Consider the following 14,031-nt stretch of genomic DNA (forward strand, 5'->3'; position numbering starts at 1 on the left):
GACCTTAAAAAAAGGCTAGAATTGGAGTGGTCAGATGTAAGAGGAAAGGACAGTGATGCATCCTGGAGCATTCTTTGGCCAATGGAGGATGTGAGCTGACAGAGAAATGCTACCTTCTTCTTTACTCCTCATAGCCCTGACACACCTGTCATCTGGCTGCTCAGGTGGCCTGTGGGATCAAGCAACTCAAGCAATTAAGAAAATTGCCAGAGAAAAGCCTTGGAAATGGGAGGTCACCAGGCCTACTCAGCATTTTAGAAGCCAGTGAATCATAGTCATGAGCAAGGGAATTGAAAATAAAATCCATTCTTGTTGGTGTTTAGTTTCAGCAAAGTGAACATATAAATTATACTCTCTGAGACTAGTGGAACTTGGATTTGGGATCAAGTCTTAATTCTGCTACCTTTTTGAACATCATTACTTAAATGTTACATCCCTCAATTTCCTTATATATAAAGGAGGAATAGCAATACTTCATTGCAAGGTTGAGGTGAGGATTACATGAGGTGATATATATCAATAGGATGCCTCAGGATGGAGGAAGGGAAGGCTGGCCAACCACTCACCAGCCTTCCCAAATTTCCAGAACAATTGTGGCTAATGTAGTAGTTGGAAGTACTCAACCTCTCTATTTCATAACCTTTTCTCTTGCCTGCCTCTGCTATAGACATTGGAAAGCTAAAATACTCAACTGGCAAAGCCCTCAACTGCCATTGCAGCTGGGGCCCCAGACCTGATTTAAGTTTTATCATTTACCTTAATTCTGAACTGAGTCCCATGGAGAGAGGACCACGAGACTTGTTTGGGAATTGAGTTCAGTGAGGACAAGAGGAGAGTTCTGGGCGTCTCCACAGCTGGCACGGGTCACAGCAGAATTGGCCTAGTCTGGGAGCTGGCACGAGGGTGTGGCTTTCTGACTGATGTACTTCCTGGAGGTGGCAGACGTCCTGACTAAGAGCCAATCACTGTGGTACTGGCTTCCCTGTTGGAGGTGGCCTCATAATTCTGGTTTGGAAGAGGGAGCAGCTCCTAGTCGGTGGTGACTTTCTGAGTTCAGCCTAGAGCCCGTTCAGCCCTGGCAATGATTCCAGAACTATCTCTGTGTTAAGAAACTCATTATTTCAGAGAGCTAGATTGGATTCTTGTCTGGAGATACAGACAGGGTTCTTGTCTGTAACCACCAGGAACCCTGAATGAGATGCCAGTGACAAGTTGTGGCTAAGGTAAGTGGAAGTTTGCTGGCACAGCCTCCTCTGCTTCTTCCTGCCAGAACACAGACACAAGTCAGGGGAGCAGTTCCTACCCCTGAGGAGAGCACAGCATGAACATGAAGGAGCCTGGTACCTAGAGGACAATGCTGAATCCATGCAGCAGCTCTGGACAACCCAGTCTACAGGACACAGGTGATGTCACCTACTCCTTGTTTTAATGACAAACTAAGCTGTGTAAAGTATGGCATGTAAGCAGTGCACAAAGGTGTGCAAAGGTGGTGGCTGTTCCGATTATTGCTCTTTGTCACTGTGTCTGTTTAGGATGCTCACGCCTTCCAGGACCTCTCACTGAGTAGGGGCAAGTGGGTGCACATGGAGCCGGGTTCTCCCTAGAAACTTGAAGGCGAGACAAGCAGCTGCTGAGGAAGTCAGGCTGCATCTCTGTGTGTGGTTTGTGGAACACTCACCTCACAGTTCCTATCTCCCCGTCTTTTAAGCAAATAAACATTTATTTCCATTTGCCCTTTGTGTTGACTGGCTCACACAGTTGAAGTTGATTAAGCAAATATAAGTGTTGGGAAGCGTCATGAAACCACATCTCAGTCTGTGGTGTTCAGCTGCAGAGTCAAGCGGTGCTTGTTCACTGTTTGAATTTTAGGTTTATCCTTTACTGATTTTGTTTTCTTTCTTTTTATCCCCAGAGCAGTGCCGGCTCCTGGTAGCACATTCATCCAATACCCAGTGTATTAAGAGTGAACATCTATAACCACCTTTCCAATTTACTCTCCAGCAGTGGTGCTGGTGTAAGTGTGCACTGGAGCAGATTCAGCTGTCTTCAAACTTCAGCAGCTTCTTTGTTAAGTAATGTGCTGGTTACCCAAACTTGTTAACAATGAGGCCTGAGACTCCAAAACATTTCTCCATGTATTAGCATCTAGGTTCTCTTCCCACCGGCTTAGCCACTCCCAAATCATTACTGGTATCTTTGATTACCTTATCTCATCCTGGGCAGCATTTCTTAGTTTCCCAAAGTGGAAATCCTTTGCTTCTCCAATTTGTCAGCAGCTTCAGTCCATTGACCTGCCGCGCTGTCTTGGGGGCTTTGTCATTCCCATTGCCCGGGCCCCGATCCCTCCCTCCACCTCAGAGCCTGTATGAGTAGATTTTGGGTGTACAGCCCTGTACTTCTGAGGCATCCAGAACTGTCTGACAGAGGAAGGGGCTCCTGACATATCTTGACCTTGTCTAGCAGCTGCAGCAAGACTATAGTCCTTCTATCACACTTTGCATTAAACCTGCTCTTGAAACAGTGGACAAATTTAAACATTGGAAACTTTACTCTTAATGATTTATCCACAAATCTTATTTTGTTGACCTTCATTTTCTTAAAACTTCCTTGTCCTATTTTAAAATTCTGGATATATCTTTATGTTTCAGCTCAACATGGACCTTTCCTTCCCTTCAGGTAATATAACCAAAGAAAAGGTTGTCCATCAGCTGACAATAAGCAGCCCCAAATCTGAAATGGTTCAGTCTTGTTTAAGACTGCCAATGGCAGAAACTCATTCATTTGAGCCGGCATCACCTCTCCTTTCCTGCCTGGGGTGGGGTACAGCCTATGTGGGGCAGTGGATGAAGGGAGAAGGAAATGTACAGCGGCAACACTGTTAGCTTTGTGCAAAGAACCCAGCTTGCAAAACTTTTGTCCACTAGGGAAGGGACTTTCAGGAGGTCTGGGAGGTGAACTGGCCCAGGTTTTAACCACCAGTGAAAGGGAATAGATAGACCCACGGACTCAGATGGAGAGCCAGAGTTTAAGGAACTTGCTAGGCCTACTTCCTGAATCCTCACCAAGCCTGTGCCTTCAGCTAAGCTGGGATCTGCTGGCTGCCTACTTAAGGGCAGATGGCTAGAATCCACTGACAGGTCCTCCCATGGCATGTCTGGGGCATCAGCCAGCTAGATGAAGACAGCCCTGGCCCAGAGGACTCTGAGCACTTAAGATGGGGGCTTTAGCACCCAAGAGAGGGTGCCCACCAAACTCAACGGGGAGGACTGCTCCAACTTAGTGGGACTTCCTACACTGTGTCTCATGCTTTCAATCAGTCTTGTGCCTCATCTATTAACCCCTGTTTCCCTGGTATTTGCTACACTCTCTGGACCCAGAGCATCCTCTCAGATTCCGCTTCAGACACTGCATAGCTGAGCCAGCAAACTCCCCATCCCCCAACCCCAGGCCCTGGTTTTCAGGCCAAGTGCTCCACCTGCTGGTGACACTGGATTCTCACAGAATCCAACCTTAAACCCTGCTTCCCAGAGGCCTCTGTACACTGACCTTGACATTCTGTTGCGTGAGAGGGGATCCCTTCATCCCATTACTACTAGAACTTTCAAACAACTGACCAAAAATTCGTGTCTGTTAGAGGTGCTGTCCAGGAAACAATAGGAGATTCATTTTGTTTAAAGCCACACACTGACACGACACCACAGATAAAAAGTAGCTGCCTGGCTTGGTGAGAGGGAGGCCCAGGAGGGTGGCAGGGGAGGCACCTGCCCTCATTGTTGTAACTCATCGTCATGTGACCGTTTCTTCTAACACGTAGCCTTCAAGGCTGTGATGTGCTTGTCTAATATAAACTGTAACCATTAGAGGCTAGTCGCACTACTGCCTCGCCATCAGCTCCTGGGGCCCCATCTGGTCAAGAGGGAAATGGCCACCATGGCTGTTGCAGGCAAACACGGGCACAGGACCTGTTGTGCACCAGGCTCTGGGCTCGGCCTTCACCGGTATTGTCCTCACGCACTCCACACCAACTGCAGGTGGAGGTCCTAGGCATTGGCACTTCTGTATGCGCTTGAGAAACTAAGCACAGAGAGCTGAAGAGGCTTGCAAGGGCACACAGCTGGCATGAGGAGGCCCCAGGGGCCAGCCTCTGCCCCACCATGCTATCCCGGGTCAGCGGGGAGGAGGCAGGTCCAGACACCAACCCCCACCCCTCCCCATGGGAGTGATCACACCAGCAAGGAAGGCAAATGGCTTCCAGGTGAAGCCGGCCTGGTGCTCCCACTCTGGGCCCTGCCAGCCATCGTGAGCCCAGCCTCTCAGCCCCAGGCAGGGACAACAGCCCAGGGGGGCAGGCAGAAAGGCAGCCCCAGCACTAGAGCCAGCAGTCTGCAAGCTGACTTTGCAGCTGCTGCCCAGGAAGCTCTGTGGGGTGTCAGGCCCTGCTGAGACCACAGCCTTCAGTCCTGCAGAGGTAGGAGCCCTCCCAGCTACAGTTTCAAACTAGCCTTGGGATCTTGTCTCCACCTCCTTGGTCTCCTCCCCTTTTCCCCCATCACACCTTCTGCTTCCCTTTTACCCTCTAACCTCTAACTGGGTTGTTTCACCTTCACTGAATCCCAAGCCCCAGAATGGTGTTGAAGACATTGTCGATGTTCCAGAGAGATGTCTCAATTGACAGTGTGAATGAAGGCTATGAAAGGGCACACTTTCCACTGAATAGACTCTAGGATGCTGGTCATTCTCCAGATTCATTCTGGACCTTTCTGTCTGCCCTGTGCCTGAGGCTGACTCCACTGTCCACAACACCAGGCCCTCTGGGGGCTGCATTTGCTCCAGCACTAAATGGGGGAATGGGGGGTAGGGCGGTTTCCCCTGGCCCCTCCCTGCTTTGCTTCCTTGCTGACAGCCCCTCAGGGGCCCAGAGGACAGCAACCCCTCCTGCCTCCAGGCCCAGGGTGGGCACAGCTGCCCCCAGCGTCTGGGAGGCTCCCCTTCCTCCTCCTCCCTTCCCCCTGCCCACAGCTCTGCGGACTCACCTTCCTTGGCACCCCTGGGAATGAAGTGCTCCCTGTGGGCATCTTCTCTGATCCACCAGGCAACCCTTCTTGTGTGTGTATATGACTTTGGTACTTTATCTGCACAGACAAATCATGCGTGCATGACCTTTCCTTAAAATTAAAAAAAAAATGCATCTAAAAAAAATCTTTTTGTATTATCCAGTTACTGGCATGTGGACTAAAAGTGCCTTGGGCCTGCCCTCTGGGATGGGGTGTGTATGTTTACCATCAAGGGAAAATGTTTAACTGGGTAAAATTTTAAAACATCTAAAAAACAAACTGTCATAAAACAAAAAGTTTCAAAAAATTACAAATAAGAAAATTTGATTGGCAAAATGTAACCTCCCCAAATTAATCTATGAATTTAGAGCTAACCTAGCACAAATACTATTAAGTTTGCATGGCATGTTGTTGTTTAGGCCTTTTTTTCCAATTGCTTCTTAAAGATCAATCAAAATTTACTCTGGTAAACATTAAATTACTTATCCTACAGATTTCTAACACATGCTCACTTATTTCAGAATGGCATGCAATATGCTCCTGACATTTCTAGTGTCTGTATCCATTGCCACATGTCAAAGATAGCTAAAGAACAGTGGAGCTTTTATGTAAATCAAAATACAATACTTCTAATTTCAGAGATTCCGATGATGTGAAGGAATGTTTGAAAAATATTCTTAAAATTATAATGCTATGCTTACTTGGATAAGGGAATTGTAGTATCAGTTAAATAACAGTAGCTAAACCTAAAAGAGATAAATCAAAATTAGTTTAAAGACAGAAACACCTGCAGAGCTGTGCCATGGCTGTGGGTGGTCAGGACCTGGCTGCCGTGAGCTGAGTCACACCTGCAGGTTACCCCTGGCCCCTGGGCCCTCATGGTGACACCCTCCTCCTTCCTGGGGGAGTCCTGAGGATTCAGGGGATCCTGGGACAGGCTGTGGCCTCTGCAGGCTGCAGGTGGAGCAACAGGAGCAGAAGGGCCACTTGGGAAAGGCTGCAGGTGGGCCTGGGCATCGGTCAGCATTTGTCTGATGCAGTTGCCTTCTCTTCTTCGCTCCATGCAGTTTCTCTCTGTCAGCACGGCTGCCTTCCAGCTTTCCTGAGCCCTTTTCTCATGCAAGAGGAACTTCTTTTGGTAGAAGGACGTTTCTCTCCAATTTTTTGCCCATGTCTTCGGCTATCTTGCACAGCTGGTGAATCTGCAACTTGGAATTCTGGTTTCTGCACCAGTTGATCAGTTTCTTCTCCATTTCTGCACACCTCTTTTCCTCCTTAGCAATTTGCTCCCAAATTGCATAGTACGTTCTTGGCGTAGTTCAAGCAGACTCTGGAGCTTCAGCTGAAGTAGTTGACTTTCCAGCTGTAGGATTTCACACCTCAGAGATAATTCCTCTGCCTGGAGGGCAGCAGTTTGTTTTCTCAGTTCTTTATTCACTTGCTTTTGTTCCCTCAATGGTCTGGCTCTCTCAGGACTTTGAGGGGACACAGGGGAGTCAGCATCGGCATGTCAGCCTTCAGTGTCACTTCTGCCCCAGGGATAGGGTGTTTGCAGTTTCCCACTTCCCGCTTCTGCTTGATGTCCAGGCTCCCGCCATCCAGATGTCTCGGGGGCGCAGGTGCGGGGACAGCGTGGAGCAGAGCCCCAGCCACTGATGGTAGTCGGCTGACTCCCTTTCAGGACCTGCTCCGCATGTTCCTTCTCCTCCTTCTCCTCCTCCTCCTCCTTCAGCTTCTGCCTGCATCTTGCGATGTCCCGGGCAAGGACTTCTGCCCTCTCTGGAAAAGCAGTGTCTCCATTCCAGTCATCCAGCATTTTATCTCCAAGTTGCTCACCATCCTTCTGTGATGCCCTGAGGGTGGGTTTCTCATCAGTGGCCTTGGGAAGTGTAGGAGGCTGGCTCTCCCCCATCCCTTTGCCAGAAGGCCCAGAGTGATCTGAAGGGACAGAGTCAGGTGTGTGGTCACTGCTGCCAAGCTCAGGCTTTGTAGGGTGGGAGGACTGGCCTCCCCTGCAGGTGGCCTGCCGGTGTCATCGGCTGGAGTCATTCGTTCTGTAGTGTCACTATGGTTTCCAGGTACTTCATGGTGGGCAGGACAGCTTCTGCCCTGAGCCTCGGTGCTTCGTGAATTCCATCCTCTGCTTACCATGAAAAGCAGCCCCACACAACATAACAGGGTCCCCCAGGGGAACCCATGGAATCCAGTTAGGCATCCCCAGCTGTCAGCGATCACCAGGAGGGCCCCCCACAGGCCCTCCAGCATCAGCGGGCACGTGAGTCCCGCGGCAGGCAGCAGGCTCTTCATGGCTGTGGGGGCTCCACAGCTCTGCCTCCAAGTGCCAGTGTCTGGTCAGAGGGGACCGCTCAGAACCCTGCAGAGTTCCGTCACTAAGGTCAACAGGGGCCGTAATAATAGGGCGGGTGGGTTAGGTCGGGGAGGGGAGGCCTGCCAGGTCCTAGAGCACTGCTCTCCCTACCTGCTCTGACGAGGAAGTGATGTCACCTGTACAGGCCCACAGGGCAGGAGGGAAAGGCCCATCCTAGCCAGGAGCTCTGATCATCTAGGCCCACCTGGGCCTGCAGCAGACCTAGGGGACAACACAGGGCCAGGCCAGGTCCCTTTCTGTGTATGAGGGCAAGTCACGGCAGAGGTGCTGGGCCACGTTCCAGCTGTGGCCCTGTCTCTTGATTTTACATTTTCTTCTGCTTCAGGGATTTCCACTGCTGTCCACCAGGGTCCTGGCATCTCCCTCATCCGAGGCTCCCTCCCTCCTGGTGTTGGTCACTGTGGGTGTCACATGAACATGTTCCCTGCCAGTATTTATGGAATCCTGGAAATACAAGTCCGGGCACACCATAGCCATGCTGTCTGCTGCTCAGCCCAGTGGTGTTCTGGGTTTCAGTGGCACATGTCCCCAGACTAAGATGTGTGTGCCCACACGCTTCTCAGGGGTCCCTCAGGAAGGGGTGGTGGTCACACAGAGCCAGGCCTGACTGTGCAGCCTGCCTGTGGACAAGGGCTCGGGCCAGCCTTGGGGATGGTGGTCCTGAGTCTCTGACTGGGGTCGCTGCTGGAACCTCCACCTGGATGGAGTGGGGGTGGGTCAGGAAGCAAGTTCACGTTCACACCCATCACTCAGGGGGCAGTGTGTGAAGTTCAACCCAAGTGTCTGAAGTGCGGGAATCAGTGCCTTGTTCTGCCTGGTACCCCATGTGTGGGTGCCCAACAGTGACACCAACATCACGGGCACCACGGAAGTCACCAGAGATCATCTGGCCTTAACTGTGACCTCCCACCCACTGGGGGCTTCCACTCAGGTGCAGTGCCAACCCATGCCCCTCCCAGGAGGAGTCCATGGGGCTCACTTCCTCTCCCTCCCTGCACAGGACATGGATGCCTTTGCTGTCTGAGGTTGGAGTTGACATCTGCCAGTCATCCTGTGAGGGGTGGACTTGCTCCTGGATGAGGCTAGAAGGGCCTTTATTTCAGGTCTGGAAGGTTGTCTTCATCCAGTGTTTTGAACAATGACAGAACTTTATTTTCCAGTTCACTGTTTCTCTCTTTAGCTGCCTAATCTATCCATTAAACTATTAATTTCAATGAGTTTATTTTCATTACCATAGTAGTTTTGGTATATACATAATTAATAGATATAATTGCTTCTTTTTAAATATGCCTGTGTTCTTTTTCTATAGCCTCTCATTACTTGTTCATGTTTTAGATTTCCTCTGTTATTTATTAAGAACCCTGTTGTTTTTACTGCTCACTGGTACTCATATATGTAGTTCAGAATCAACAGGATTTCATCTCTAGGAGTCTGTGGGGCCTGTGTTGATGATGTTTGTATGCAGAGAATACTTGTGTGGGGTTTTTTGTTTGTTTCTTTTTGTTTTTTTTGTTTTTTGTACGTGTGTTTTTGTTTTTTGTTTTTTTTTACCAAGTACCCTGGGACAACTTTGTTAGTTTCTCAGCTTGGGTTTCCTGCTAAAGGTAATATGAATTCAAAACCCCAGACTCAAAAGGCAGGCCTATGGTCACAAATTCTCAGGGGAGATCATTTTTCCCTACAATCTATTGCTAAGTGGAGACAAGCTTCCTTGTTACAGTTTTTTACATGAAGGCTTATTTGTTTCCATCCACCTCCTCCTGGATGTCTAGCTTTCCAGGTCCTGGCTTTATCTGGAGACATGTGTTCTAACTGTTCACTTCACATTGGCCTCATGCACATGTTAAATCCTTCTTGACCATCAGAAGGCCCCAAGGTACCCATAGGGTCAGTGCCAGCTAACCTCCCCAGGTTTCTGATTCCTCTTCTCTTTTGTTCCCTGGATACTTAGTCACTCACTCACTCAAGCGTTTAAAGGAACTTTATTATCTTTGTTTCAGCAGCTCTAGGTATTTCATTGTAGAAATATCAGAAAAGCCAGTTCCAGTGTATTTCCAGAAATGGATTACAGGTCCTATTCTGTAATCAGTTCTATTGGGCTAGAGAGTACTACTTTTAGACAGGATGGAATGGACAATACCTGTAAGTCCTGGGAAACATCTGAGTCTGGTACATTAAGACATAAACATGACAGAAGTGGTGCTGCTGTAAACAACTTGTAACTTATTTGTTTTAGTGTTAGAGAAGCTGCGTGGGTTCAAATCCCCAAAAGTTACTTAACCGCTTTGTGCATCAGTTCCTTCAGCTTATTATAACAGTTTCCCCTTTGCAGGGTTATGAGGAACAGATGAGTGACACATTTCATGCACACGCAGTGGTTAGGACAGGGCCCTTAAAGGTCCTTCAAACACTGGTAATATTTTTAACTCACCAACTTCCCTCGTGCTGAGGGAAGTCAAGTAAAGAAGTTACTGCCTATGCTGGGCCAGAGTTTTAACTGAGTTGGTGCATACATAGGGGCCAGCTAAGGGGTAGCAGAGCAATGACCTCCAGGGAAAAGGAGAAGCTCAGAGAAAACAGATTAGAGGCACTTGGTCAGCTACTCTCCCCACCTGCGATTCTCTTTCCAGTACTGCAATACTGGTGACTCTAGGATGTATGATATTAAGAAAGCTATTTCCTTCCAGAAAGATACATACACACCAACCTTATTAGAACAGTGGCAGAGTATCAAAACCCTTCAGAGTGCCCTCACACCTACCTTCCAGGTCCATTACTAGCTCAAATGATGAGATTATGGGCTTTTTGAAACCAGACCAGTACTGGGTTCAAATTCTGCCTTTATAAATTGTATTAGTTGTGGAACTGAGGTAGGTGGAAAGGTAGGAGCCAGATGGGAAACAAACAGGAGAATCGAAGTTCAAACAATTTTCTCCTGTATCTCCCAGACCACCTCATGCCCGCTTCCACTTTGGAGGGTGGGTCTACTCAGCGGGCAATTGAAACATGGTGGTCAACCCCCAGACTGTCTAGAAAGGTCAGGCAGGCTGTGGCACCTCTTTCCTCTCCTCCCCCCGACCCCGCCACGCTCAGCACCACCCTGGCCCAGTTCCCCAGCCTGGCCGTGGCCCTGGGCTCCTGGTCGAGTCCACCTCTGCCCCACTTCCAGTTGGGTGGTCCTGGGCAAGTCAGTCAGCCTCTCTGTGGCTGGGAGTGCAGCTGCAAAGTGAGACTGCTGCTCCCCTCGGAGGGCTGCTGTGAGGGCTCCCCTTGGAGGACCCTGGACCCCAGGGCTCTCACTCCCTTTCTGCTCCCGCCCTGAAACTGCTGCCAGGTGCCCTTTCCAATAACACACCCGGGACACCAAAGCCATCAATAATAGACGATGCGCTTGCCCAGACTCCACCTCTGTGCTGCAGAAAGAGCCAGCACAACACTTTTCAAATGTAGTTGCTTTCCATGGAAACAGACTAGCAGTTCTGGACGCTTGCTCTTCATCTCTCTCCCTCTCTGACCGCTGGACAACTCCTTCGCACACTCGGTTTGCTTTCCTTTGGTGATGAGCTGGTTTTTCACTCCACAAAATCTTTGAAAGTGAAGATGATCCTGAACAAAAGGATGATGTGACCAAGGCATCAAAACACGCAGAGCTCTGTGTGCAGGAGGGTGTGCAGGCACAGGCATGTGTGTACATGTGGGCCTGGGTGTTCACGTGTGTGCATGTGTGTGTGTTGGGATGCAGTGACAAACCCTGTCACTGGTCTCCCTGGTGGTGAGCCCTGCGGGAGGGGTGAAGGGCCAGTGACCATGCCTGTGTGCCCTGGATGAACTGATGCACAGGCAGGAGCAGCCCTGCCCTTGGAATACCAGCGCAGTGGCTCTGTGCCCTGGCTGTACAGTGGAATTGCCTCGGAGCTTTTAAAAGGAGACCAATGCCTGGCTCTTCCCAGACTAATTAAATCAGAAGCATGGGAGCATCCATGCATTTGTTAAGATTCAAGCCATTCTAATGTGCATCCAGGTTTAAGACCTGCTACTTATGTGAGCAGACAGGAAGGTTCAACCACTCCTTAAGGGGCAACCGTGTCCCCTCCATCAAGATCTAGTTCCCACCCCTGAGCCTCCAAGATCAACTGAATTACCATTTCTCTGATGTATTACACAGGCCACATGCCATGAAGCTGACTACAGTATCACCAGGGCTCCGATATGGAAGTTGACACAAACTTGCACAGATTATCTGTGCCAAGATTTGAAGCCCTCTTAAATTGCAAAGGTACAGAAATTATGGGTGGATGATGCCAAGATGGAGCACAGAAAGGGTTCCTTTCTATGTGAAGGTGCCGCTGGGTAATCTTGCCCCTTGCACATGAATTTGAGAGGTGCCTCTGTACCTGCACCATTCTTTCTGCATGTGAAAGGCATCCTGGCAGGACATTGTAAATGACGTCTTAAATGCTGCCTTTTTCTACTTTTGATACGACCCTATTTCTACTGTCCAAGTTCTAAGTCACATCTTCATTGATGTGAGATTCAATACGATTCTTGACATTCTGGTTATTTCCCATCCCTCAGAGCCGAGCTTATTTTGCAGGATGTGGGTGTGCTATGTGCTCAAATGCCAGCCCTGAGCCTGTGCTCTCACCTGTGCCACCAAGGTAAGGCTTTGGGCTTTCAGTTATATAGATGTTGTATTAAGCTATCCTTGTATTTCTCATTTTTTTTTAAATGCTGTGTTGGTTTAGGTTATCTAATACTCTATTTACACACATCCATGTCCTTAAGAAATAATCCCATAATTGCCTTATTTTGTGTTATCTTCAGGTAGTTTTGTATTTAAGGATATACTAGTCTCTCAGAAAAATGTTGTAATTATTTTCCTTCTTTTCTGTTTTATGTAGCAAACTGAACAAGACAGGGATTATCTGTTTTCTGAAAATAGAGTTAAAATTTACCTAAAAATCATCTGTATCTTTGGAAAGATATGATTATCACATAATTGTGCTTAATGATTGTTGGTCTATTCAAAATTTCTAGTGCATTTTGTGCCAATTGTGGGGTTCTTTTCCCTTTTGCAGAAATCTGTCCATTTCTTTTAGTTGAGAAAGTTTTTGTGGATAGTTTACAGTATTTTTCATTATTGAAAATCTTTCTACTTTGATTATTTAATCTAAAAAATGTTCTTTAGTGCTTTTTCATTCTCATTGTAATAGATTTCTCTCCTTATCTTTGCGTCTTTTTCCTTCTTATTTGTTTGGGGTGGTTCTGTTGTACTTTCTCCAATTTCTTGATTTGAACACATATAGTGTACATTTCAAGCTATAAATTTTCCTCTATGCACCATCTCAGATTTCACTATGTAAGGTGTTCATTTTGTTGCATTCCAAGTCTTTCGTTTTTCCCTTGTACTTTTGTAGAATTACTTAGGTTTTTTCACCCCCTTCCCCTAGCATTACAGGCCTTTTAAAAACCTTTCATCTTATCGAGCTCTAATTTTATTGCTTGATAGTCAGAGAACATGCTCTGTATAATGTTAATTCAGGGGAATTTATTGAGGCCTTCTTCGTGGCCTAGAATGTGGTCAATTTTTACGACTTCCATGTTATTTAAAACATGTTTGTGGGTATAAAATTGTCTTACTGATTTCAATACATTGTTATTCAAATTTTCTTTATTTTTCTCATATTTCTAATGATTAGGATAGTAGGCCAGTCTCCACAATACTTTGGAGTTTATCATTTGATATTTTAAACTCTAAAGTGGTATGGCTTTTGCTACATTTTGATGTTCTGGGAATAAGTACATCAACTCATTAACTTAGCAGTTTTGAGTGGTCTGGTCTGAGACTCTGCTCATCAGCATAATACATGTTTATTGAGGACATGGCTCCTGCAGGCATTGTTCCAGTAGGACAGTCACATACTTACTGAATAGATTTGAAAGAAAATTTTTAAAATTTGAGACATGTCTCCCAATTGTAAAATGTAACACAGGGTGAGGGTTGGAATTGGCATGCAGATTGATGCACAATGTTTAGGAGCTCCTCTTCTCCTGGTCCATGACCTGCTCCTTTGTCTACGTTTTCACCCCCACTTCCACCACACCATCCTGCCCCATTCAGTGCCACAGTGACTAAAACACAGCTATTAGAAATTCATGTTGGTGGTTGTGATCTCCAAGTGTGCTCTTAAAGTATAAAAATAAATTTATCAGTTGGTTGCAAACTGTTATTCTCCAAAACCCTTATGGTGAATTTATCAAATTTATTTCTTTTCTCAAGTCTAGCTAGGAACACTTCTGTAAGAGAACAGGTTATGGAAGAAGGGTGGGGAAGTAGAGGGATTTAGCATGGCGAGGGAGGTGGGACAAGGAAGAATTCTTGAGGAGGTGTTTTTCAGGGAAATGAGTTCTGGGAAAGCTGGAACAGTTAGGGCTTTGGGAAGATGGGGCAGCAAGAAGGTGCTATATATGCTTGTGCAAGGAGGTGGGTCAGCAGAGTGGACCTGGGGAGATTTAGGAAGACAAACTTCATCTTGTTGTGCCCAAAGTCACGAATCCCAAAAGACCACCAAGGAGCCAACACCGATG

General features: G+C 47.5%; 1 long non-coding RNA gene across 3 annotated transcripts in view; it reads left to right on the forward strand.

The window, feature by feature from the left end:
* The window catches only part of LOC118971731 (uncharacterized), a 56,290-nt gene extending 51,142 nt beyond the window's left edge, over nt 1–5,148 (forward strand). For 2 of the 3 annotated variants that reach the window (XR_005060331.2, XR_012129158.1), the window contains 2 exons: nt 1,271–1,403; nt 1,533–5,148. This is a non-coding gene — a long non-coding RNA (uncharacterized lncRNA). Of the gene's footprint in view, nt 1–1,184; nt 1,404–1,532 lie in introns of all 3 variants that reach the window. The other variant, XR_005060332.2, reaches the window with a different exon arrangement.
* The last annotated feature ends 8,883 nt before the right edge of the window (nt 5,149–14,031 follow it).

Source organism: Manis javanica, chromosome 3 (genome assembly GCF_040802235.1).
Source record: "Manis javanica isolate MJ-LG chromosome 3, MJ_LKY, whole genome shotgun sequence".
NCBI classification, from domain to species: Eukaryota; Metazoa; Chordata; class Mammalia; order Pholidota; family Manidae; genus Manis; species Manis javanica.